We start from the raw sequence: 26465 nt of genomic DNA on the forward strand, positions 1-26465 counted from the left end.
CTTGCTAAAATCAGTGCCCAGAAATATAAGCCTGCATATAGCACAGCAGGCTAGCTAGGATGTTGTATTCACAGACTGAGTTCCTGTTGGAGCAATATTAACCTTGGCAGTAAATAAGTGTTAACTCAGAGAATAAGTCATTAAAAATTCCATTGCATGAGGTAGCCTCTTGTTAGTGTTCTCCAAGGTAGACTACATGGAAGAGTTACCACAGAGTGGTGAACTAGGCTATGAAAGTTGGCTTCCCAAGCAGGTTTACCTTTGGGACACCCTAAAATGTTTTCTGTCTTTTCTCTCGTAGTCTGAAATTCATCCAGTTGCCACAATTTTTCTTCTTTAAGATCAAATTCAAAGAGGAGATAATTATAGAAATAGCTATAATCATTAGAAATATTGATGTGATGACCTCAGATATAATTCATATCATAATAATTAATAAGAATCTGACATGATTTTCAAAAATGTGTCAGTATGTCTAAGGCTTACTCAATATTGTTTTACAAACAAGGCATTTGTATTCTCACAAGTATCATCCTTTCAAGTTCAGGTTTCAGATATCACATTAATAAGATAAGTTATAAAATAGATTAATTTTATGCATATTAGGGACATTGTAACTGTTGCCTTTTTTTATATGAAGTCATGTCAGTATGATGATTATGAAGCCTGAGTAGCAGGTAAGTGAAATGAGTTCAGTCCAACTATTAGAGCTCATTGAGCAATTAGATTTAAAAAAAAAAAATATTCTTCCAGGTTCAGCTTTTGTTTTCTTGTAAAGAGAGGGAAAACAGAAAAAAGTTTAAGACCACTGATTTGTATATAAAGTATATGAGTAAATGTGCTTTTGCTGTGATTATATAATGGGTTTATATGAGATCATTTCAAACATTCAGTGGAAGTTTTAAAACTGGAACCCTGACCTTAATCATCTAATTTTTCACTCTGAAACACAGAGCCAGTAACTGCCAGGTGAATACAGGATTTTAGCTTACACAGGATGGTCCAAGTGCAATGACAAAAGACTTAATGCTAGAACCTCCTGAACATTTACTTTTCTCAACTGAGTGTTGAAAGGAGCAATTACTTTGTGAAGCTCACCAAGATGAGGAAAAAAATGCCACATGTCCTAAGGCTGATACTTCCCATGATTGGAATTTTCTTGTCAAAAATACTTCTTTAGCACCTTTTGTTCTGGCTTACAGAACTAATGTATTTCTCCTGTCTTTTTCTTAGAAAAAAATCATGGCGTTCCCTTACTTTGTGACTGATACTGGATAATATTGAATCTAGAGCAAGTCTGATGGGTTCGTTTGAGGTAGTGTAACGAGAAGCAAGGTCACAAGGCTGCTGGATTTCATCATTGAATAGCTGTCAATTTTTAAGGCACAAAATGACACTGTTGTTCAAGATTAACAGAGAATCCTTACAGGAGAGAAATAAGAAGAAAAATATTAAGCTTTTGGATGTCTATAACAAATGAACTGGAGTTCCTAGAGGCTGCTTTTTTTTTTTTTGTCAGCAGAGTTCCCATCAATTACCAATATGTATGATGAATTATTTTCTATTATGAACACCAAAGTCTGTGAACCAGAAGTGTCCTTTTAATATTTATACAGAAATTATTTCATTGTTTACAATGCATTTTCCTCTAAATCTCTGTTCAGTCTTTAGGATTATGCCCTGTGAAATGTTCGGAAAATGCTAAGAGCAAGTAAAATTTCTTAGTGAGAGAAATTCTTTCTTGGGGGAAATCTGTCCTGCTTTAAGAGAGGACCTAATGCCCTCCTTTAGATCTGTCCAATATAGGGAAAAAAAAAAGAAAGAGGTAGATGTTTTGGAAATACAGGAGTAGTTCATTAAAATTTCTCAAGATAAATACAAGCAATGTATTTTCACAGAATTAAATTAGAGAGGTGATATTATTTGTCTTGGAAGACAAGTGACCCATTGTGGATGAGGTAATTGAGAGGTGAGTTGGCAACAATTATATGCCTGCTGAAAAGTAAATAAATAATGTATAAACATGCAATTTTAAAAATCCCTCCTGATTTGGGGCTATTGCTCTTGAAAAGCTAATAGAGTAAGTATCCTGGGAAGAGCACCAATAAAGAAAAGGCTGGTGAGTAGCCAGCTGATGAATACATGTAATGTTTGTAGTGTTTGTGATGAAAGACAAACTACCTTTTGGGCATTAATCCTAAAGCAGCTGTTACCTTGACAACTGCAGGTAAGGGATGGTTGTAGTGTTCATCTCTCCAGATTTGCTTTTAACTATTAATAAAATATTAGAATAGTTTGTCTTTTTAAAGGCTTCCTGTGGCTTTCCAAAGATTTGGATTGATCTGTTCCTGAGTGGCAGGAACAGAATTTGGGGAACCTGACACAAAGGAAGGACAAGCAGCTATTTATGAGATCATCTAACTTTGTGGCTGCCTTAGTGGGAAGACGGTCATGGAAACAAAGCACATTGTGTTCCTGTACTGTATCTTCAGTGCAGGTCCCCAGGCTGTGTCTGAGCACAGGCTCACCTTGTGTCGTGTCACCAGAACACAGGCACAGCTGCTGAGCTCCTGGCCTGGGTGGGCTCAGACGTGTCTCCCTGTGGGGTGAACACATTCTGTCCGTGCCTGCCTGCTCCAGTATTCCACTGCATCCCCCATACTGTGTGGTGGCAATATTCCCTGGGGCTCCTGGTGGAGGAAAGCAACCTCAGGTGGCAGTGCAGCAAAAAATATCTCTTGCAGCATAGTCATGTGAAACAATGCATCAAGAAGTAAATTGTGTTTTAAACTGTACTCAGCAGTGGCTCTCTCAATAATCTTTTATGGACTATTCTAGGTCAGCATGGTGTGGTTGGTGAGCCCTCAGAAGGGATAGGGAAAGGCTGTTTTGGCATTTTGTGCTACCCTAACAACTGACTGCTAACTCCTGCTCCTGCTTGTAGCCCCACAATTAAAATACAAGCCTGTGCATGTTTCTGACCCTGCTTCTGTGGAAGTGCAGCCTCACTCAGATCGGAATAATGTCTTTGTGTACTATGAAGAGAGTGTCTTACTTGGAATTTGGGTTCCTCATATGATGTACTAACCAAGTAACAATGTACCTTGATTGTTCTTGACAACTCTGTTAAAAGAAATACAATATTAAAGCTTCAAATTTTTCTATGTGCAAACTGATCCTTGAAACTGATCCTTGAAGCTGTCATTAGTGCTCCAAATTGGATTCCCAAGAAATTCATCAAGGTTAGCAAGACTACAATTTCCTACTTACATTGCAAACTAATATTTTTGGATATGCTAAAGTTTATAGTCAGTATGTAGACCCCAAAAAAAGAATTGTTCTTTTAAAGGTCTTCAGGATGAGCATATGTTTTGTCTGTTCATTTGTTTTCTGAAAAAGAAAAGGAAGTTCAGCAATAGAGATTGAATTTTGCTAGTGAACATGTGACAAGTTATACAAATATCCTTCTGGGCCTTCTAGTACATTTTCCTCTACAGAAAATACTTGTTAAATCATGTCCTTAGTTCTATCACACTCTGATATGTATTTTGATGTTTATCTTCTCTAGCACTGAGGCGTTATGTTTTCAGCTGATGTACATTCAGTTACTTAGCAATAGCATTTAATGTCTTCTATATTAATAAGATTGTTGGAAAGTGTGAACGGTCCTTTGACAGAGCTATTAAGTCAGCCCTGGAAGCTACAGCTATTTTTATACATGAGGGATAAACAGAGAGAAGTTTAATATTGATACTGAAAATTTTATTCTGATCTGTAGCACCTTGTGATCTATGGCACAGCCTTAGGGCATGAGCTCAACAAGATCAAGCTGATCTCAGAAAATTGGGTAACTGCTTGCTCAGTTCAGGATTTTGCCCATATATTAACTTCTTACAGTTTTGTGCATGTGTGTAAGTGTACCAATATTTTAAGTTTTTGTTGCAGAAAATTTTCAATTCCTCTCTTTTTGACAGCAGAAGAAAAATTTTCAAGGTGCAGGACTGTGAGATTATTAAAAAGCCTCAAGTCTTATTCTTGGCAATGAAATGAAATTATAAGTAAACACTACTGACATATTCATCAGTTTGATTTGTTCTCTAAGACTTTATAGAACAGCAGAAAGGCTTCAACAACATTTGCTTATTTAATACTGCAGCTGTTTTTGGTTTGGAAAACACAACACAGAGAGTTATCAAAAATGCCCAACCAAAAATCGAGACATGTTCCAAAACACAGTCAAGAGAATCAACAAGGATGATTTCTGCTTTCTGCCCTTCTCCTTGTTTCCTGGGATCATCTGCCTGCCATCATCATCATGTTTATCTGATCTTCTAGGTCTAATAGACATTGAATGCACTTTGTTACCAATGTATTGGAGATTCTGGTCAGTAGGGTGATGACAACATCTATGGGTACTGAATAGAGGAAAACTTACACTGAATGCCTTTTTGAAGGAAGTGGGATAACAGTAAGGTGGCTCATCCTGTGTTGTAGCAGGTGTTGGCAAGATTAGTACAGTTAGGAATATATACAATTAGGCATATTACATTATATCATTTGATACAGAGCCAGAGGAAGAGATGTTCTTCTCTGTTACAATACAGTAGAAACTGTAACACTTTCAGCAATTTCCTTGCAAGAAAAAAAAAAAAAGGTGAAGAAGTAGTTACAGTATTTCCACTGGCCTTAGTTCAGGATGGAAATAAAGAAAATTAGTATCATCTCCTCTTCAGGGTCAGTGCAGAATACTTTTTGGCATTCTAGCAAGGGCAGTTTGGTTGCCAGGAGACAATAAGTTAATTTAGGAAGGTAATGCCCTCCAGGCAAGTAATGCCAACATTCTAGATCAGAGTAAAATCTAATGCTGTGTAGCTAGAAGACTGCCTTTTAAAAGGATTTACCTCTCTACCTTACTGATAATAAACAAACTGTGCTGCTGCATTGTCTGTTGCTGGCAGAACAAAATCCTGAACAGTAAAATCTGAGGATGCTATTAGGTAATCAACATAAAAATAATGCTGCAGCAGGCTCATCTAGGTTAAGCCATCTGCTAACTATGCTGGTACATATGTCACATGACAGACTGCCAAAACTATTTTTCATGATCTTAAAATACAAGGGAGAACAATGAAATGTTACAAGGACAAACTGAAAAAAAGTTCACAATTAATGTGTGGCATTAATTTCACCATATGGGACATGGCAACTAAAGGATGCTAAACATTTGGGATACTAAAATTTACTGATGCTGTTAAAGTCTATACACAAAACCATACTGACACCTCATAGGAGAAATAGCAGCAGAACAACGTAAGAGACACAAGAAGCTGTATCGCTGGTGGTGGTGCCAACTATAGCAGTACAGAAGCATTTCTCTTCAGTCTAGCTGCAAAACTGAACCTTCATATATTCAAGCTCAGGATTGTCAGAGTTATGGAGAACTCATCTAAGATGAGTATTTGAGACAGGAATTACTCATTAAATTGTTTGAGCTTTTCTTGGTGGAGATGGAATTCATAATTGTAGGGATTGGTCTGAACTGAAAGTTTTTTGATTATTTGAGATTTATTATGAGAATGGGTAAATAGGCAAATGGATTGCAGTGGTCAGCACATAGTGAACTCTGACACTGAACAGTTTTGACATAGTTCAGGAGAGTTTTGCAATCAGTGACTCATGCAGTCCCTGAGAAAGTTCAAGTAAGTTAAGTCAATAAAATCTGCCTGACTGCTAAAATGATTGTAAACTGACAGTGGAATTATAGTATTTGCAGAGAAAAAAATAGTGAGGCCTCAGAGGAGAACTGCAACATTTATTTGAACATTAGAGAAAATGTCTTATAATGGTATAATTAAAGATTATAAGATAACTGAGAGGCGACTTGATTATGGTACATAAGTTCCAGGAAAATATCATCAGATAGTAATATTCTCTTTTAGTCTAAAAAAATTACACCACAAACCCCAGCATCTGGGAATAAAAACCAAGCAAACCTGTAATCAGATGTAGAATCAGATTTTTGTCAGTGTGGGTGATAAACTTTTTCAATTAAGTGGGTGCTTTATGAAGTATGATACTTTGTGAAACACACGTTATAGGGCTTGCTAGAGAAGTAATAGGGTTTGTTAGAGATGTAGATGGAATGGCTTAGCCTGTGATATCCAGAGGGGCATGATCAGATTACTTGTGGTCTCTGAACACTACACCATCAAATATTTTTAAAGTTGTTTGAGCTTCAGTTGAAAAATTATCATGGTCCTCACATCCAGAAAGATTGAAAATGATCTGACAGGATGCTAAACTAAAGGAAGCCAAATTCATAATGAGGTAATATCTTTCATTAAAAATGGGAAAGTACAGTTATATCTATATATCATCATTTTAATGTATAGTCTAAAATACCTATTTTAATTTCAAAATCTTGAAGTCTGAATCTAGTAATTACATTCTCATTCTTAAAATTATGGAAATTTTCACAAATAATGTGTCAATTTTCAACATTAATTATGATGTAGTTTTTAAGCTTCCGTTCTAAGGTACATATTATATTTCAAACACATTTAAATAAATAAGAAAACATTAAATTTATAATAGACTTGTGAGTTTTCAACTTTTGATTTTTGAACGGGTGTGACCATGGTGGCTATTCCTACATGAAAAAGAATAAATTTATTGTTGTTATTAAACTGTCTTATTCCAGCTAAGGCTTTTAACCTAGGCATTACAAGTTCAAGACAAAGATTGCCACAGCAGCTAAATTGACAGCTTTGATAGATGGAGTTTGATAGATAGCAATGAAGTTATGCAATGATGCTCTTTGTTCTGCTGGATGAAACAGGACATGGGACTGTCCAGAATTACTTTCTGTTTGAACTGGGGAGTGTGGGGAGGTGTGAGATCCAGTTATGAAGATGGACTACACGAAATTCAGTGTATTTTCCAGCATTTCTTTATGGTGTGTGCATCACCGTTTTGGGGCCCAGACAGATGAATTATTTTACCTCAGGCACCCAACCAGAGCGTTGCTGTGTCAGATGTTACTGAGGCCTGCCCACAAGCATTGCTTGGATGCCATTTTGATAGTGAATGTACGTGTTGTGTGACCACGAGAGTTGGGGGCCCACAAGACCTTTAGATCTTTAGAATAAAGAGTCTAATACCCTTTACATTCCCTATCAAACTAAAACCAATTTCTTTAACTTCAACTGTGGAGTCTCCCCACAAATCATGATTGAATATACAAGCACCTATTGTCCATGTTCTACCAGAAGAGAGAAAACTTAGGAGAGCTGACAGAAGTGGCTAAGCTCACATGAAACTCTTATATTAGAGCAGCAGTTGATGGTGGACTTGAGGGCAGCTTGCAAAGGATTTTGTTATGAAATCGAGCTTGTCCTTATTTAGAGGGCGGGACTTTTAAGTCAAGAAAGGGAAACCACATGGTAAGTGGTGCTAAAAATTGTGCTCTTTCTGAAACAGTCTAATCCTAGGCTGCCAGTGCAGTCTCTTGGCTGGCTCAGCTGTCATCAACTCTCACACTTGAATGGAAGCCCAGGACTTTTAATATTGTAACAAAATTCTCATGATGTTCTGATCTTAAACGGATATTAACTAAACCTCCTCCACTCCATTTTTCATCTCCTTCCTTTCCACTTTGTATCTTCATTATTTTTCCAAATGTTATGGTTCTTACAGGCCATATGGTTCATATTTGTAGGTGTAATGCCAAAGATAATTTTCCCTGTGTTTTTTAGTTCATTTTAGAACATTTTCGTAATGTTAAATAAACTTAATAGGGCATAATTCCATCTTCCCTTTGAAGTCACTTTAGAGCATCTAAATGTAGGATTTGTTTGGCCTTCCCTTCCCTTTTGGGTATTATATCCATAGTAATTTTTACTTTCTAATCCCTCTCTTTTTCTCATTCACTTCTTAGAGACTACTGTAGAACCAAAAAAAAAAAAAAAAAAAAAAAAAAAAAAAAAAAAAAAGTTTGAACATTCAGAACTGCTATTTTTAATTTTTTTTTATTATTTAAAATGATTAATTCATATATATATAAGCAGATTAACAAAACCAAACTCACCTCGAGTGTAAGTGTTCTCTAGTTATTATTGGAGATTTTGTTCTCTAGTTATACTGGAGCAGAATTACTTGCCTTATCCTCTGTGTTGGGCTAAAATCTGTTGCCCCTAAAATTATAAGGTTACATTTTACTTCAATGGAGGCAGGATATCATTCATTAATCACTGAAAATGAAATATAAAACTAAGATTTTCCTTAGGAATATAGCACCCACCAAAATCCTGCCATGGAAATTAGGAGGCAGAATAAACCCAGAACATAAAAGAAGATGTGGGTGCTAGGAGGTATTAGAGGGAAATTCTCTCCTCCACTCTAATATTGAATGATAATTTACAAAAAAGAGAAGAAATTGGTCTTTTCCTGTTAATGTGTAAATTGCTAATGAAAAGCCATATAAAATAATTAAAAAATCTATAGAAGCTTGAATATCCAAAGCAATTTTGTTAGTAATACCTGAGTCATGTTCTGTGGAGTATGAGAGTAGTTTTGCAATGGGAATGGTAATTTTTGATAAGATGAAGTTGCCAGTAGGACAGTAACAAATCCTTGTAGAAGAGATGATTTCACTGTGATTTGCTAAATTTCACTCCCTTGACATGTCAGGATTTAAATTGCAACTTGACGTAATTTTTTTCAAGTACTATCCAATATATTTAAATTAATAAAGAGCTAGTTGGATCTTGGCCTTTCAGAAGAAAATAAATATCACTAGCTACAATGCTCTAAACAGTGAATCAAGGCTTCCTTAGATAAATGAAATAATATTAATTATTGTTCCTAATTTTCTACATCTGCCTGATATAGAAATTGCATTTTAAACAAGAGGAGGGTAGATAACATATAATGACCTGTTAGTATATTAAGATGGATATTGTTTTAGGTAGCAATGAATAATTTTTTTATCATATTTAAAGACACTGCTCTTGCTTCTCTTCAATCTTGTACTAATCATTGTTTATCCAAGTAAAAGAATTTATTCTTTTCAAAGTGCAAGTAGAAAATTTAAGAGAAAAATCAGCTTGTTTTTGGCTTCCACAGAAAGCTGTTTATTTTCCCTCATGCAGTGCTGGGCATGCAGCTTGCTTTTGCCAGACAATGCCAGACTTCCAAACAAAAAAACATAAATTATAATTCTTATTTAAATTTGATACAGTTTCCAGTGTTGTTATTCAAGACACATTTAGAAATATTGCTGACCTCAGTGTAAGCCTGAGAGTACTTCAGTCCAAATGTCAGCTGATACAGAGAAGTTTTGTAAGCCTGACAAGTGTAGGGTGTAGGGAAATTCCTGATCCCCAAATTCCAGCCTGATTATGGAACCATTAGTTTTACAACAGCCAAGGAGCCACAATAGCAATATAAATCTCTTGATTTATATTGGAATTCTCTGCCAATGGTTGCTGCATTTGGAATTATTTTGTTCATTAAATTTTTCTGATGTCTCCTTGGAAGTCTATTGAAAATGAACACAATCTTTAAGATTTAAGCAAAAATTTTACTTTGGGTTCTACTCGATTTTTGTACTTAGAGGTATCACAAAAATTTTAATGTATAAAAAATAAAAATAGAGAAGCCAATGATATTCTTCAGTGATAATTATTGAGATCCTTACATACATAAACAAAAATAAGTGATTAAGTTTAGTAGAGGAACTGAAGACATTGTGCTGTCAACTGCAGTATATCAAAACTGGTGTGCAGTGGATAGCTCTTTTGAAACTTTTTTGGTTTTTGTCATGGAACTCTTGGCAGCAGGTCAGAAACAGCAACAGTTTGGGTCTACAGCAGAAAATGTAATTGTAAATTGTAAATTGTAAATTGCATTAGGTATTATGACAAAGGCAAAATGCCCATCAATCACACAAACACACACATATATTTATCCCACTCTTCTCTCAGGTTTACAGTGGGATAGGTAGGGATACAGGTGCTGTATGAGCAGGATTAACTCACAGGAATATCAGACATTAGGCCTTATTTCATCTCATTTCTTGGGTGCCTAAGGGAGCCATGTTAGTATAATGAGAGCAAAGACACTAGATAATTTTAATGTGCTTAAGTATCTCCATTCCAGAAGAATCTATTTGGTTTTATTACAGATACAGTATGCAATTTAGTTGATAATAGCAGCATTGAGCCTTGAAATTAAGCCACACAGGTAAGGAAGGGCTGTGTGGCAAAATGTGTTTCATGTCTGTAATTACAAACTTCAAAAATCCTCTCTTCCTTTGAAATCTCTTAAAGATTGCCATCTAAAGGGAAATTTCTATAACTGAGTTGAATACTGGGTATTTTCAAAATTCATGTGGGAGAATCACAGTAACATGAGAAATAGTAACTCTGAGATTGTTATAGTTGTAATTATTTTGCAAGAATCACCTGTTTCCCCAGGAAGGCAGCAGTGATCATGATGCATCCTCTTGAAAGATATCCAAATGTTTCACGGTGCATATCACCTGCAGCTCAAGGTCTAATTACTTGTTTTCACTATCTTCTTGTAATAGCATTTCTGTTTTGCAGAAGGCTGAAGATGATTCCTGGAGGAATTGTCTTCCAGTCTTGTTAGCATCCATTCCCACAGCTGCTTAAAAGGATTTTAACAGGAGATGCTTATTCATTAGGATGCCTCAAAAACTTGGATTCTGCAAAATGTACCCATATGAAAATCTTCATGCACATGAGTGGCTTCACTTGAACAGTCACTATCATTCAACAGATACAGAGCTAAGTTCAGGACTCTGAAACTTTTTAGTCCTATAAAGTTGATAGTTATTTCTCTGGTGTTGGTATGTATGACTTCAGGGTGGTTGAAGAGAAGCAAAGCTTAAATCTAGGCTTTCAAAGCTTAATTCTGTAGCTCCTTAATTCTTTCAAAAATAAAAATCAGCAAAATATTTCCTGATGTGTTTTGATGTTGGAATGTCATATTTTCCTCCAGTCATTACATGTGGCCTTGTGCCCATACTGTAAGACTGCAGTACATTAATCAGGAGGGTAGTGTGACATCTTGGAGAAGCAGTAGGAAGGAATCAGCTGCCTCCTGCCCACTCCTTCAGTGAAAGTGTTCTGAAGCCACATACAGCATTTAATTTCTATTTATGTATTCCCTCACTTTGACTGGGAAGTTGCTCTTAGATCTGTGGGAGGAAACATACATTTTGTGACATACACATTTTGAGAAAAGCCATGAGACTCTATTACTGTGTACTGAGTGTAGACACAACCAGAAATGGGACTTAAATCCCATCCTGTAGCCTCAGGCCAATTCTTTTCAGGGATGTATATGTCAGAAACATGTGACAATAGGGAGTTGAGATGAAATGCTGTGTTACATTTGTCTCTGTTATTCACAGTGAGTTTGGCTTGCAGTGTGTCTGTGCAGGCGCTTTAGTTGAGATGACAGTCATAGGAGTACAGCTGTTCTGCTTTGAGGGACTGCTCATCTGGAGTAGACAGATGCTCTGAGCTGGAGCAGAGCCTGAACTGTGAGCCCAGCTGGGTGCTAACTGTCTTCTTGCTGGTGGTCAAACATCTTCTCAAAGTCAGGCATACTGGGAGGTGCAGCACAGAGACACAAATGTCTGAATAAGCTCAGCCAGACTTCAGCTTGGAGTATTAGCTGGAGTTCAGGGCTGGCCCTTGTAGACCTCCCAACAGAGCATTCCATAGTGACAAACATGAAGCTCAAAGAGGGACCAGAACAAAGTTTCCTTGAGGGAAAGGAGATGACAATGTCTTTTGGGGCACTTTGCTTTTTAGCTTAGTAATGATGTGTTAATGCTTGGAACAGGCTTGAAGCAGCACTGTAGCCCTAGTCAGGGTTCTGGGAAATAAAAAGCCATGATGTCCAAGTGAGACTGTGGCATATCTGGGCTTGAGTGTTACTCATGCACATCTCTCCTATGTCCTGAGCTCCTGAAGCTACCCTGGCAACCCCCTATGTAACTAAAAAGTAAAAGATTCTTAAGGGGATGAGAATTCCACAGCAAATGAGGGAAAGGGTTTTCTGATTTTATTGGTTTTGGATGAAGATGGAAGGTAGATTTTTTTTTTTTTTTTTGGTAACTAAATTATTTTAGAATAAAAGATGTTTGTTCTTTTTAAGCACAGTATATTGCCTGAGAAAGCCAAGTTGGTTTCTGTGTAGAGGTTGTGTGGGAGACCTTTTCACTTACCCACTGATATTTAATGGCATTAGATATCCTTCAGACACAATTGTAATTGATTTGCTTATGTATTCTGGAGAAAGTACCAGATGAGTAGTGAGGCTCTGTGGTATGTAGCTATTATGTATTTGCCTTGCTGCTTAGCTTGAGCACTGCCAAGGTTTATTTCAGAACTTTCAATAAATCCCTAGGGTATGTTATAAAAACTGCTATACGCACCCATTAGTAATTCCCAGACAATGTCCAATGAGGGATAAGCCTAGGATTTCTTAAAATACTGCACAAAGGATTGGATGAAATATTGTAAAAAACATTTGGAATATTATCAAGAGCTTTATGATACAGACCATTTGGTGACGCAGACTACTGACATCTTTCTTTTTCTCCTATGAAAAAACATTTCCTATTTTCATGTAATAATTAAATAGAATACGTACATTTGGTCCTTTATTGTATGTTTAGAAGTGGCTGTGTAGTCTCAATCACTAGCAGGACTCCAGCAGATCCTTATCTCCCAAAAACAAAAACATTCAGCTCATACCTGATGTATGGTTTAGAAATTGAGGCATATTTCCCTGTAAAGTTCGTTTTTTTCCCATGAGTTAGCTACAGCTTCCTCATTATCTCCTGTTTCTATAACTTTTTTTACCTCTTTACTCTGTCTCTGTTCCAGAGGATTTTTTGAATATAACCTGTTGAGACCCTTTCCTCAGATTCAGAAACAGCTGCTTCACAAATTAGTAGTTGTCACAATTTTTACTGAGAAGATTTTGGACATCAAAAAAAGACTGTCTCACTCATTGTTGACATGAAAACCATACCATATTGAAATTAGAAATTTCCTCCTGTGGAAAATGCTGTCTGTGCAGCAGGTAGGCTATCAAGGAATATTTGGCATATTAGGAATTTTGCCTGCTTTAGTTGAGACTAGGCAAAGAAAATTTTGGCTTGAAGAACTTCTTCTTTTGTTTAAGGAAAAATCGCAATAGCCCATCAGTTCCAGACTAGTCTCAGAAAAAGGTCTAAGGGCTTCCATGTCTTCTGCAGTGAATTACATATTTATGTTCAAATCGATTGGACATTAAGAAGGAAAAAAAAAAACCAACAAAACCATTTGTCAGAAATGTCAGTTTCTATTCAAGAAAGCTTCATCACAGTTGTTACAATTCTATTACTCCCCTGCAAGCCAAATCAATCACAAGAACTTGAAAAACCAATCAAATACACATTCTTAAAAAATTGTTCTTGTTTGAATTAGTCTCCAAGATCTTTCAAATGTTAAAGCCCATATAAGGATTTTTTCTAAATTTCTGTTCATGAGGCTTTCTTGTGTTAGATTTAAGTAGGCTACTTACAATAGTCTTTTATTCTTGTAAAGTACTATGAAGCCAGTCAGAGCCAGACAATATAATTAGTACTTATTCCCTGCACAGTCCCAGTAAGACTGTTACTAACTTTGATAACATCATGGAGGGTGACTCAGATACACTTCCAGATAATTTTCCATTGGAATTGGATGTATAATTTCTATTATAAAATAAGGCAAACAATTAATGGCTCTGATTTATTAAAAATATTTAAGCCTTGTTAATTCTTTCAGATAACTTTACAGAAATAATAACATGAAACTGAAGTGTAGAACTATAATTGCTTGATATCAATTATAAAATGGTTAATTTTTCACTAAGATGCTAATGTCAGCTTTAAGAAGCAGCTTAGGTAGGAGGCAAGAGAAAATTTGACCAATACTCTGTCAGAGAACAGTGTGAAGACAGAAGGCAATGTCCCTTAGCAAAGGGACTTTGGCTAGGAATGCAGATGGGTTTCTTCCTTGAGACAGATACAGCACTCATCATTGAAAGCTCTGCTGTTTTAAGACATTTGTCTGCCTCAGGGCATTAACAGTTTGGCATCTGCCAAAGCTCATCCATATGGTGAAATTTAACCACATAAGGATGGCATTCATGGAAGCACATGGCTCTTGTCCTCAACTGGCTTCTGGAAAATGAACAATGGGGTTTGTGGTTTTAGGGGAAAAAAATCTACCTTTTCCTAGGAGTTAGATTTCCAAATATGTAGTATTTGGCTCTTAATCTACAGAGAATTTTCTTGAAAAGTCTAATGCTATTATTTCAAAAATTTAGCCTTATATTCAGGGATTCAATAGAGTTGTGTTTCAGTGCTCTTGTCTGACACAGAGAGCTTGTGCCTAGGTCTAGAGTCTCCCTGGGGTTCAGTGCAAAGTTTCCTGGACTAGAATTTAAGTGAGCTAGCTCAAATGTGGGCTACCTATGAGTGTGGATCTTCTTGGTAAGTAAATTAAGCCCTCTGTATCGCAATTCTGCTCAAGATGGTGAACAAAAAGGTTAGATACTGATGTCAGAGCCATTAGGGACTTAAAAACATATCAACAGGAAGACAAGGTTAAAATAAAAAACTTGGATCCCAAGAGTAATGACCATTCCTGAAAATGCAACCTCACACATCTGTGGTAGAAAGCAAGGTTGAAAAAAGCAGCCTGAGGCTGTAGAACAAGAGGTTGTCCCCAAGAACCCACCAAAGGGAGGGGAAGCTGTTAAGAGAACTATTGTCTCAGATCTTAAAAACTGGGATTTTTATTTGCAGCTACAGCAGAGGTTGCTTCTCTGTTCAAAAATTTTGCTGAAAACTCACTAGAAGATGAGAAAACTCACACTGTTTTGTTTCTTTCATTCTGTCACTGGTGCTTCATGCTTAGCTGTCTATGGTGAAATTACTCAGGTACCTGCATATTGCTTTGTAATGGGACATCTTTCTGACAACTCCTTTGAGCACTATTCAAAGAATGTGGTATTTCAACATGTTTCTGTTCTTTATAGAACCACAGAATCACTAAGGTTGGAAAAGACCTCCATGACTGGGTTGAACCATTAACCCAACACTATTGTGTTTATGATTAAACTATATACCCAGCTGTCACATCCACAAATCTTTTGGACATTTCCAGGGGTGGTGATTCCATCAGTTCCCTGGGCAGCCTGTTTGAATGCTTGACCACTCTTTCAGTGAGGAAATTTTTCGTAATATTCAATCTTAACTTCTGCTGGAGCAACTTGAGGCCTTGTCTATTCACTTGTTACCTGGGACAAGAGACCAACCCTGACCTTGCTACAACCTCCTTTCAAGTGGTTGTAGAGAACTATTAGCTGTAGGTTCCCCTTGAACCTCCTTTTCTCCAGACTGAACACCCACAACTCCCTCAGCCACTCACCATGAGACTTATGCTCCAGACCCTTCAGCATTTCTGTTGCCCTTCTCTGAATTTGCTCAAGGTCCTTCTTTAGTGAGGAACCCAGAACTCAACACTCAAGGTGCAGCTGTCCCAGTGCTGAGTACAGGGGGACAATCCCTGCCCTGCTCCTGCTGGCCACACTATTGCTGACACAGGCCAGGATGCCATTGGCCTTCTTGGCCACCTTGGCACTGCTGGCTCATGTTCAGCTGCTGACAGCCCTGAGGTCCTTTACCCCTGGACAGCTTTCAGCCACTCTTCTCCAGACATGTAGTATTGCATGGGGTTGTTGTGACCAAAGTGCAGGACCCGGCACTTGGCCTTTTTGAACCTCATACCACTGGAGCTGAACTAAATCCAGCCTGTCTAGATCCCTCTGCAGAACCTCCCTGCCCTCCAGCAGATCAACACTCCTGTGCAGCTTAGTGTCATCTGTGAACTGACTGAGGCTGCACTCTATTCCCTTGTCCTTAACTTCAATGAAGATGTTAACAGTGCTGGCCCTGTGCCCTGGGAACCCTGACTAGAGACTGGTCACCAGCTGGATGTAACTCCATTCACCACCACTCTCTGGGCCTGCCCATCCAGACAGTTTTTCACACAGTGAAGTGTACATCTGTCCAAGTCATGAGCAGCCAGTTTCTCCAGGAGAATTCTGTGGGAGACAGTATCAAAGGATTTGCAGAAGACTGGATAGACAAATGTCCACAGCCCTTCCCTCATCTAATAGGCAGGTCACCCTCCCATAGAAGGAGATCAGGTCTGTCAATCAGGACCTGCCTTTCCTAATCCCATGCTGTCTGGGCCTGATCCCCTGGTTGTGCTGTATGTGCAATATAGTGGCAGTCAAGATGATCTGTTTCACAGCCTTCCCTGGTACCAAGGTCAGGCTGATAGGCCTGTAGTTCCCTGGCTCCTCCTTCTGAACCATCTTGTAGATGGGTGTCCCATTTACTAAATCCAGAAAATTGGGCCTCTCAGCCAGGACTACTAACAGGTTGATTATGTAAAGTGGCCCCATGAGCACTTCCACCAGCTCCCTCAGTACCTTTGGGTGGATCCTGTCTGTTCCCATGAGCTGGTGTGGGTCTAAGTGGTATAGCAAATCGCTGACCAGTTCCCTTTGGATTATGGATTATGGGGACTTTATTGTGCTTCCTCTCCCTGTTTCTATCTCTGGGGGCTGGGTACCCCAAGGACACATGATTCTACTGAAGCAAAGAAGACATTATTCATCAGCCATTTTCTCATCCTGTCACTGTGTTTCCCTCTTCATCCAGTAAAGGCTGGAGAGTGTCCTTAGCCTTCCTTGTGTTTCTGATTCATGGAAACATTTTTTCTTGTCTTTTGTGGCAGCAGGCAAAGTTCTGGCTGAGCTTTGGCCCTTCTATTTTTTTCCCTGCATACTATCACAACATCCTTGAAGTCCTTCCAAGTTGCCTGCCCTTCTTCCAAAAGTGATACAAATGAATATTCCAACAAAAGAATAGACCAAACTTGCCACATCAACTATAATGCAAAGTTACTTGTTTAGGTCAGGCAGAAGTACCCTTCTTATAGCTAAGGAAAACAACTTCTGCTGTCTAGCCTTTACGGATGTTGTAATTTTTTTTTGAGATGGTTCTTTCTAATAAGTATATATGTACCACTTCTCCTTCCTTCTTTGCTGGTAAGCCTACGTAAATGTTTCTTATAGAGAAGATCCAGCTCTTCAGGATCTATAAGGAAGTATATTTTAAAAATGCATATATTAGCTTATCAAAGTTCTGAAAATATTATTGTTGATCTGAGGGACAGATTGGTTGGAGGTGGCCAAGAATACCTTCATGTGTTACTGTAAATGATTTATGAACCCTGGGTTTTCATGGCATGTTAAAAATTCATGTAAATATTAGATTTAAAATTTAATTATCTGAACTAGCTGAAACAGTTCTTTAGGCTTGTAATTGGGCAGATATATAGCATTATACACAGTTGGGGAGACTTGGGACCTGCGTCCAGATGATCAGATGTATTATGTAGCCTACTCTCATTGACAAAGAGTCAAAATTTGGTTCTAGAATTACTTGGTATCTCCCTTTAATAATCCAAATTCAGAATATGTCAATAACTTATGTTTATTCTCAGCATTTATTGCAAAAATATTTTGCAAAATTTCTTTAGACATATTTGGATTAGTACTTACTTAACTAGGAAGTACTACTAAATGTGAGAGATAATAGTGAAATCTGACCCTGCATCTGCTCTTTTCTATCTTTCTGGTTTTGGAAAAATTATAAAACAGTTACCTTGCACTTAATTGACTTTTTTATTCAAATCACATATCTTTGTTGGGGCTGTATTCCTCTTAATTGACTAGAGTCATCTAAGCACATTATTGAAGCACGCTAAACATGTGCTCCAATTTAAATTGTTGAATTGGCTTTTTAGCTGACAGTATGAGGGAACACTGGAAGGCAGATCATCCCACCTTTTTAAGAGTGTGACAAACTGCCTTGTGCAGCTGCCTGTCTCTGTCTCCCTGCTATCCATATGGGAGTGTAGACTGTTTGGTAGGTAAGTGCACCTGGTCAGACAGGGAGTTTTAGGTATCAGGTTACCAGAGATGAATCCATCAAAGATGTCTTTTTTTTCTTTTCTCTTCTTATTTTTCTTTTCCTTTTCCTTTTTTTTTTTTTTTTAGTTGAGAAATCAAACAGGGATCTATAAGGTCCTATTTTTTTGTACAATAGCAAAAATATTGTCAAGGAAACTGCTAAGGAAATATTCTCCTAGTATTCTCTTAAATTCCTAACAAAATAAAATTATTGATAATGTAAGTAAACAGAGAGATCCAGTCATCATTTAAAAATTTAACAAGCCGGCAAATAAAATATTTGTATGTGTGCTTATGGGATTTAATTTGCTAAAATAACTTCTTTGAGATTCCTGGAATAAGAAAACTAATAAACTGAAAAGCTTCAGTGTTGCCAAAAGAAGTAGGTCTTTAAGCATTTGGTTTGAGAATTTGTGTGAGCTGGAGGAAAACTCAAAGAGTTATATTGTCTTAATTGTATTTAAATTTGAAATCCTAGGAATACAGTCTTCTAAAATAGAGGTGTTATAGCCTTGAAAGATAAAGGAAAGATAAAGGATAATTAAACTAATTACAAATTAGTTTATTAGTTTAGTTTATTTAATTAATTTAGTTTATTTAATTAGTAAATTCAACTATTACAAATAAAGCTTTCTTGCATAAAAAAGAGAAAGCAGTAACTGTTATGAGTAATGTAAATGTTTATATTTCAAGTGTTCTCTGCCAGACTTCATATAAAATATCAAATATTCAAAGATATTTAAGCTAATTTTTTATCTTACTCCAGATGGTAAAGAATTGCTCCTTATTGTAGAAGTGAGCATGACAAACACAAGTATGCACCTAAGTAGAAAGGAATGTGCCCAGTTCTGTAATATAAATTTATAGCTCTTGGCTTGATGTCATTTAAGGCATCTCTTGCTAAGAAGGGGCTTGTGTAAGAGGAAGCTGCAGGTAAATGGAGGTATCAGATACTGCACCTTAGTTCTCAGAGAAGATGCTGTGGTTGTCACAGGACTGGCAGTTCTCATCCTCTTGGCTGATGGATGATCCTGTGATTTTTGATGTTGTCTCCTTCTCCAGGGAGCCTTGTTATCTCTGAAAGGAAATGTAACCAGCTATGAGCCTGTGCATTTACATCTCCTTTGAGGAAACATGGGCAATCAGTGAAGCAGCACAACACTGACATGTACTGACCAACCTTCCTGGCAGCAGGAATCAGCCTGCTAGATGGAGCTTCCTTTCTGAAGACATTGTATAGGCTGCAGTGTTGATCAGAAGGGCCTCACTGTAGGTGAGAATCTTGTCTCTGTCTCTCCCTATCTTTCAATGTCCTAGTGGCAGCCTTGGACTAGGAGTGTACAGTCTGCTCTCTGGAGATCGGGGCTCTCCTATCATGATAATGGTCACTAAGAGTGGAGAATGGTACATGAAGAACGTGCCTGCCACTGACCAACAAGTGGTCTGTGTTTCAGACCAATAATTTTTCTCTAATAGAGGCAAATTATTTCAAAACTTTCCACCTCTCCTCCTCAGAGTAAACAAACAGATAACAACTGATGAAATATAATGTTTTTTTTCTTTAGAGCCTGAAAATTCTCAGTAGTAAAAGAGTAATAATAATAAACTTGTGAGGCTTGAGGTATAACACAGAAATGAGTTTACTTTTCCCTGTGCACAGTCACTTCAGAAATACCTGCTGCTTGCACTGGACCAGCCAGCCAGTCCTTTTAGAGTTAGGCCTATGCAGAGCAGAATCTAAAATTTGCATCAACCTTGAGTGATCCTTTGGTCTTAACAGCTGTATGTTTTGAATGCATACTAGCATGAGCTCTGAAAGGGTTTGTTTACATGATCTTCCTCCATCTCCGAACACCGCCGTCTCACAAGATTCCTGAATAAGGTCATCAGTACTCATGGAAAGGTTTCACAGCCTCGAGGACATGTTTAAAAGGTGTGACGCAACCTAGCTTTCCGCCATAATGCAGAATTCAGCTCCTGCATCCTAGCGCAGTGGGTCTTTTGGGCCGGGGTGTCCACTAAACTGTTCTCCAGACTCAGATAAGAGGTTGAAATGTGAGAGCTGAGATGAATAGACCAGGCAGAATCATGGGATTACTGACTGATCTATACCCCTTATACTACTCATCTGCTTGAAGAATGATTCAGACACTTAGATGATGAGTACGGGTTGAGAGTTTGTGTAGAACAGAAAAATGCAGTTAAATGAACAAATGAGACACATGTACAAAGCAAAAACATTTCATTTGTAACAATACCAAACAGAAACTAGGGAAAATGTCATGACTTTTGGAGAAGAGCACTGAAAATTTCTGATGAATGTTTGTTTCTATTATTAAAATATGATCTACATATAGATATAATATAAACCAAACCGTGGACAAATACAAGTAAGACAAGAGCTACTAATGCTGCAAAATAGTATTAAACTCCAACAAATTATATGTTTCCAAAAATATTTTAAGTTCATGTCTATATAGTACCAAGAATAGCCAGTCAAATTTCTAGTCAGTCTGATTTTATTTATCAAAGCAGCACAAGAGTCTCAAGGGGCACTTAATATTAGCAAATTTGGGAACAGAGTGTGGTCTTGTGATTCTTATTCTGAATCAAGCAAAAAGAACACTTTTTTTTTTTTAAATTTAGACTCATAAATCCTAACATCCCTATATATTGCCATCTGATCTGCTTTCTGAACTCCAGTCTAAACAGGTCTTATTGACTTAAGGAATATCTAGATATTCACTCAAATAAAGACAGTAAGGTTGAGTTCAGTGGTCTAAGTCTAGATTTCAGTGCCATTTGTGATGACCCAAGGAATCCAGGCTTTCATGCTTCTGCAGAAAAGCACAGGTTTTGTGCAATTCCTACATGGTATTTTCTGGTCTTCTGGGGATATTTCAGATGCCCGGTCCCCTCTCTGTATTCATCTAAGCTGAGATATCTTCATCTGTGAGGAAGTACTTGTAACTTAGGTTATATAACTAAACATACTTTCAAACAGATGGCTCAGCAGCATCCATTTGTCTGATGTAGTGGGAATTGTAAATGTTGTCCAAGTGCAGATATGTGGTTAGCAAGCTCTAAAATCTTTACTGTGGATGCAGAACTAGTGCACAGCTATGTGCCAAGTGTGATTGGTAGTGGTTAAACCGGTAGAAGCCAAACAACTTACTGTGTAAGCATATCCAGAGAAGGTAAAGAAGTTCCCTTCTCCCTGCCCCTCTCAATGCCATAACATTCAGCATCCTGGCCCTTATCAGACATTTCCCTTCAGGTCTTCATTGCAATTCCTGTCAAAATACAGAGATGCCAACCTAAAGTCAACTCGTGCTCAAGAACATTTTACACAGATTTTCTATGTAAGGATTTTGGGAGTACTGCATTTCCACCACATCTCTTCTTATGCCAGGTGCTTTCCCCGCCACTGGTCATTCTCTTGAGGCCTAAATTCTCCGAGTAAAATCAGCGGAAGAATGTGTTAATTTCTCACTGCTGGCGACAACAGTATGCTTCCAAAGGAGAAATCTGAATATTCTTGGAAAATAAGCTGTATGGGTAAGTCTAAAATAGTTAACAATTTCAAAGTCTGCTGAAGTTCTGTCATGTATTTTGGGTGATCTTAGTGGTATTAGGATCCTTCAGAGGCACAAGAAAAGTGAACCTACAGCTTTAGTGAGCTAAAGAAGCTATATTTTCAAGATGAGAAGTGAAATTGAGAAAGACAGTTTGTTATAAAAAGTGAAAAGGTTTGTCAACAATTAAGTGAAAACCTCTGTTAAAGACCCAGCTGGAAATTACAGGCACCTCCCTTCAAAATGGAAATAGTTCCATAATATACAACCAGGATAGCAACTCAGAACTTACTGCCCCCGTGAGCACAGTGAATCCCCTTGCTCAGCATTGGTCTGCTTGGGAAGTAAAGCTGAGGGAGCTAATGCCTGGAACAAGGATGAGAAATTTCCAAGTGAGGTAGTGTTCTTTTGTGCCAGGAACTGCAACAGCCTGCACGAGCAGTTCAGAAGCCTTGTCATGATTTTCCCCAAGATTTTTCTCCTCTCTGAAGAAGGAAAAGGAAAATTATTAAAAAGTTTTAGATATGGAGATTAAGGTTCCCAGGACCTAATAATGGACATAATTCCTATCCAGAGCATAGCCTAGGAGTGCTTTCACAACACCTGCACACCTGCAATTCTGTGGCCTGGGGAGGGGGAACAGTGATTTAGGAGAGTAAATTGTGGGTAGTGTATGATATACAGTCTTTTCTTCAGCCCCACAAAGACAAATGGTGAAGATTTGCTGATCTTTTAGTCAGATATCTGTCACAGCACTTGCTGGAGACCCTCTTTTGTGAACAACTTTTTATCTGAGATGGCTTTTGAGAAGGATCTTTGAGGCATGGTCTCCAGAATGCTACATCATGGTTCTTCAGCACCCACTTCCACTTCCACTTGCATTTCTGAATCTGAGCTTCCTCTTGCTCAGAGGAGGGTGCAGAAAGATAGATTCTGGAATGAAGTGGTTGAGGTAGAAGTTTCTGGTGGGACTGATAAACATGGATAGAGATTTGCCCATCCCAGCCCCCTGTGTGGAGACCCATAACAATAATTGTTCTTCCCATATCTTAAGAAGCTCCTACTTATTACTGAGTTAATTAATATGGGGTTGAGAAAAGGGCACATTTTTTACTAAGTCTTTTCTTCCAGATTGAGAGGATTCTGCAACTCTTCAACACATGTTCTTTGCTTGGATTTATTTTTAGTAATGCTTTCTTCCTTTTTTGGTTTTTTGTTTTTATTTCCAAATATCTTTTCATAAAACTAAATTAAAAAAGAAGGGAGAGGAAATAAGTTTGCAGTGAAGCATATGACACTTCACTTTGTTACTTTAACGTAAAAATGGGCAAAGGTCCTGGAATATAATGGATCTATGAGCCATCTCTAAGAACTGCTTCCAAAAAAATTCCTTTCCATCAATCCATTTTTAAATACAAAGGAATAGAAGAAACGTTTTCAGCGTTTCACTGGATTGAGTATGCTAAAGGAATACCATGGGAATAAGTTTAGAAATACTGAGAATTCAAATTCACACTCTTTGATGTTAACAGCTTTCCTTGCCAAGACAGAATATTTTCCTCTACTTAGGATAGAAATTCTCACTGTTACACATATGCAGCTAAAGTGAGAATTTTCCTAGTTCTGATGCAGGTTAGTCGAGAAGGTCTTACTGGAGCACATACATGTTTTCTGCTTCTTGGTGACCAGAAGAATTAAATTAGACTAATGTCCCTGCCACCTCCTCTTCCCACCATGAAATGGGCTGATGGACAAGTAAACAGAGCCCTCTGCTTTGGGTCAAGATGAGCACTTTGGGCTATTTGGTCCTGAGAGTTATGGGATATGGTTATGCATGAGAAGAATAGGAGCCCCAGGCAGAAAAGTCAGAGGACTCTACAGCCCCAGAAAAACAGTTTCTGCTCGGAGCTTAGGGTGCCAGAGATCTGACATATTCACAGTAGTTCAGGTAGCTAGTTCAGCAAAGAAAGACAATATTTAGTCCTATTCTAAGCTCATCTTCCAGCTGAAGAAAGGAAAAGATAAGAAAGATGTATGTGGTCTTGCTGTAGTGGATCTTGGTCTGCTGTCAATATGAGAAGACTGTGGACATGTCATCTTTCAATGCCACCCATGTGGCTGCTGCCAGCATGACTCATAGGCACTGCCTATTCATGGTGTATGATCCATTCCATGGAGGGACTGATGGGATGCTCACTTATTGTATTTCTTCCTATCTGGTACAACAGAGAGTACCTTTAGCAACATTTGAAAACATTTGTTGATGGTTCTGTTTTCACAGTGTTTAAGTGTTTCTTGTTCAATACACCAAAATCACATGAGAACTGAATCACATTCACCCATCTCCAAACTGTGTGTGGCGGTCTGCACAGTATGAGAAATTGATAGCAGTCGTATATTTCAAGCTCAGTAACTCAGGCATCGGAAGAGCCAACAGTATTTTTTTCAACTTCTAACTAGATTTGTAATGCACCTGGTAAATGTCTACCCTTTCCGAAGAACAATTTCACTTCTGCTGAAATAAGCATTAAGAATACTAATGCGGGTCAAGTAGTTTATTTTTGGTATGAGCAACACTGTAAGTTGTTATAGGCAGACCCATAATGAATCTAAAATGAATAACAAGTAGTTGCCATTGTATGATTTAAGATTCTTTAAACAAAAGAGAAGGCAGTAAGAAAATCAAAGAAAAAGGTTCCTGAAAAGACAAAAGAAAAGAATGTTACAGCTGAGTTGCTTTTTTGCATTTGCTGTGACACTGTGGTGGGAGAGCAACTGTGGAGGTAAGTGGAGCCTCAGATAAAGGCTTGGAAAAACTCTAAAACGTGTTGAGAACAAAGAAGCCTTGAATCTCTGCAAGAATGTTTTTGAACTTAAAGAGCCAAATCTGAATGAAGAGTACTACCTCCAGTTTCCCACATCTCCTGGGACAGCTGGTCAAAAGCCTGGTAAGACACTGTTAACAGAGTGCACTGAGTCAAATTTTCCACCACACACAAATCATTTCCCTAAATAGTATTCACCACACTGTTCTAGTTGTTTTAAGCTGTTTCCAAATTAAATAACTAAAGCAGTCTGGGACAGGGTCAGTGTCTAGAAAGATAAGTTGAACTCTGGCTTATTCTTGGACATCATCTGTGTTTTTGGACAAGTAATTTGATCTTCTGTGACACAACAAATGTTTTTAGCTTAATAGAGGAAGCAAAATTTATGATTTCTGAAGAGAAGTAGAAGCATTAGGGGCCTGTAGCTTCCTTCACCCAGGAATGGACAAGAATCTCTGTTGTGCAAGTACACTATTCACTTTCTGTTTTCCCTCTTTTACTTATCTGTGAAGCGGAATTTCAGGTCATACTGGAGAACTGAATTTTTATTACATGCTTCAATTGAGATCAAAATGTCAAAACACTATAGAAAAGTAAATCTTTATTTTTAGCCAGAGAGGAAATGCATATACTTGAAAAGTCTGTCCTTGTGAAATGTCTGCAGCACATTTGCGGAGGCAAGAAATGCAACTACTAAGTGCTTTGTCCTGAAAAGACACTTCCATTGAATAATAATTAGTCCTTTTAAGTTAATTAAACCAAACCCTCCTCCCTTGCATACCAAATAAGGTCTTCATGACTTCAGGATGCTGGGATGCAGCTCAGGGTCCAACAATATGCCACCTTAACCTCTACAATATGTGCCTGTCAGCAGTCCTGAAACACTTGCGTTCCTCTATCTCCAGCATACTTAGGTGCAAAGTTATGTCATATTGTCCTGTTTTGCATTGTTATTTTATTGACAAATACTTTGTCCCTTTGCTACCACAAAAAATCCCAATGACTTCCTGCTGCTGAAAACTGACATTACAAAACAAGAGGAAGGTTTATATCAAAATGAAACCCAACAGAGCAATTGTATCAGAACAAGGTGTTCCTAATCTGATTAATAAGGACAACAGTCTGTGTTCATCTTTCTTCCAAACTTTTTACTTAAATAAGGCAAAATATGTATGAAGTACAACTTACCAATTTTATCCATCCCTACTGTCACTTGGCAGCATTTTCAGCTGATAAATTTGGTCCATCTATAGGTCTGCGATTTGGAGAATAGTCTGTGGATCTACTTGGGCAAAATAGGATGTAGTAAAAATAACAGTACTGGCACAGAAGGGAGCCCTGCATTTTTATGTGGATTTCTATCACTGCATTTCATAATAATTATTTTTCAATTAATTTTTCTGAAATACCACTACAGTTATATCTCACTTTAGTCACTGATAGTGGAACAAGAAAGAAATTTCCCTCTTTTGTGGTCCATTCTGCTTGCTTTCTCTCTTGCAACAATTGTACTGAAATCACAAAGAAATCACAAAGACTCTTTCTAGTGAGGTGAACATAAGTTGTCCTGTAAAGCTTGGTTGTACTTAAGTATTAAATAATAGTGCTTAGCACTTGTGCAACCTAATGCCTTACAATCTTCAAAGCACTTTACAAATCTTAACTAGTTAATCCCCACAGCAGCCCTGTGTGGTAGGCTATAAAGGTCACACATTAAAAATCTCCCATGATCCAAGCTTGACTGTATGGTAAGCCTATGGGAAAAAATATCTGCACAATTATGTTCCTGAAGCCATGAGGGTTTAATTTTACTGGACTGTAACATGGCTTACTTTCAGTAAATTTGTTCTGCTTTCTTATCTCACTCAAATCCATTACACACTGCAGCATGGCTCAGTATCACCAAAATTTTGAAGATTTTTTTTATTATTATTAAAACTCCTGGAAG

At 37.7% G+C, this 26465-nt stretch overlaps 1 protein-coding gene across 2 annotated transcripts in view; it reads left to right on the forward strand.

Annotated features, from left to right (window-relative positions):
• Nucleotides 1–26465, forward strand: part of TRMT9B (tRNA methyltransferase 9B (putative)) — a 122590-nt gene that overhangs the window by 64357 nt on the left and 31768 nt on the right. The window contains exon 1 of one of the 2 annotated variants that reach the window (XM_005517700.3): nt 21591–21675. The exons of the other annotated variant lie outside the window; for it this stretch is intronic. The gene's annotated coding sequence lies outside the window, so the exon portion shown is untranslated. Of the gene's footprint in view, nt 1–21590; nt 21676–26465 lie in introns of those variants that run through there. 2 annotated transcript variants of the gene reach the window in all.

This window comes from Pseudopodoces humilis, chromosome 6 (assembly GCF_049639895.1).
Source record: "Pseudopodoces humilis isolate 2021_Gansu_Grassland_sample_001 chromosome 6, ASM4963989v1, whole genome shotgun sequence".
Lineage (NCBI taxonomy): Eukaryota > Metazoa > Chordata > Aves > Passeriformes > Paridae > Pseudopodoces > Pseudopodoces humilis.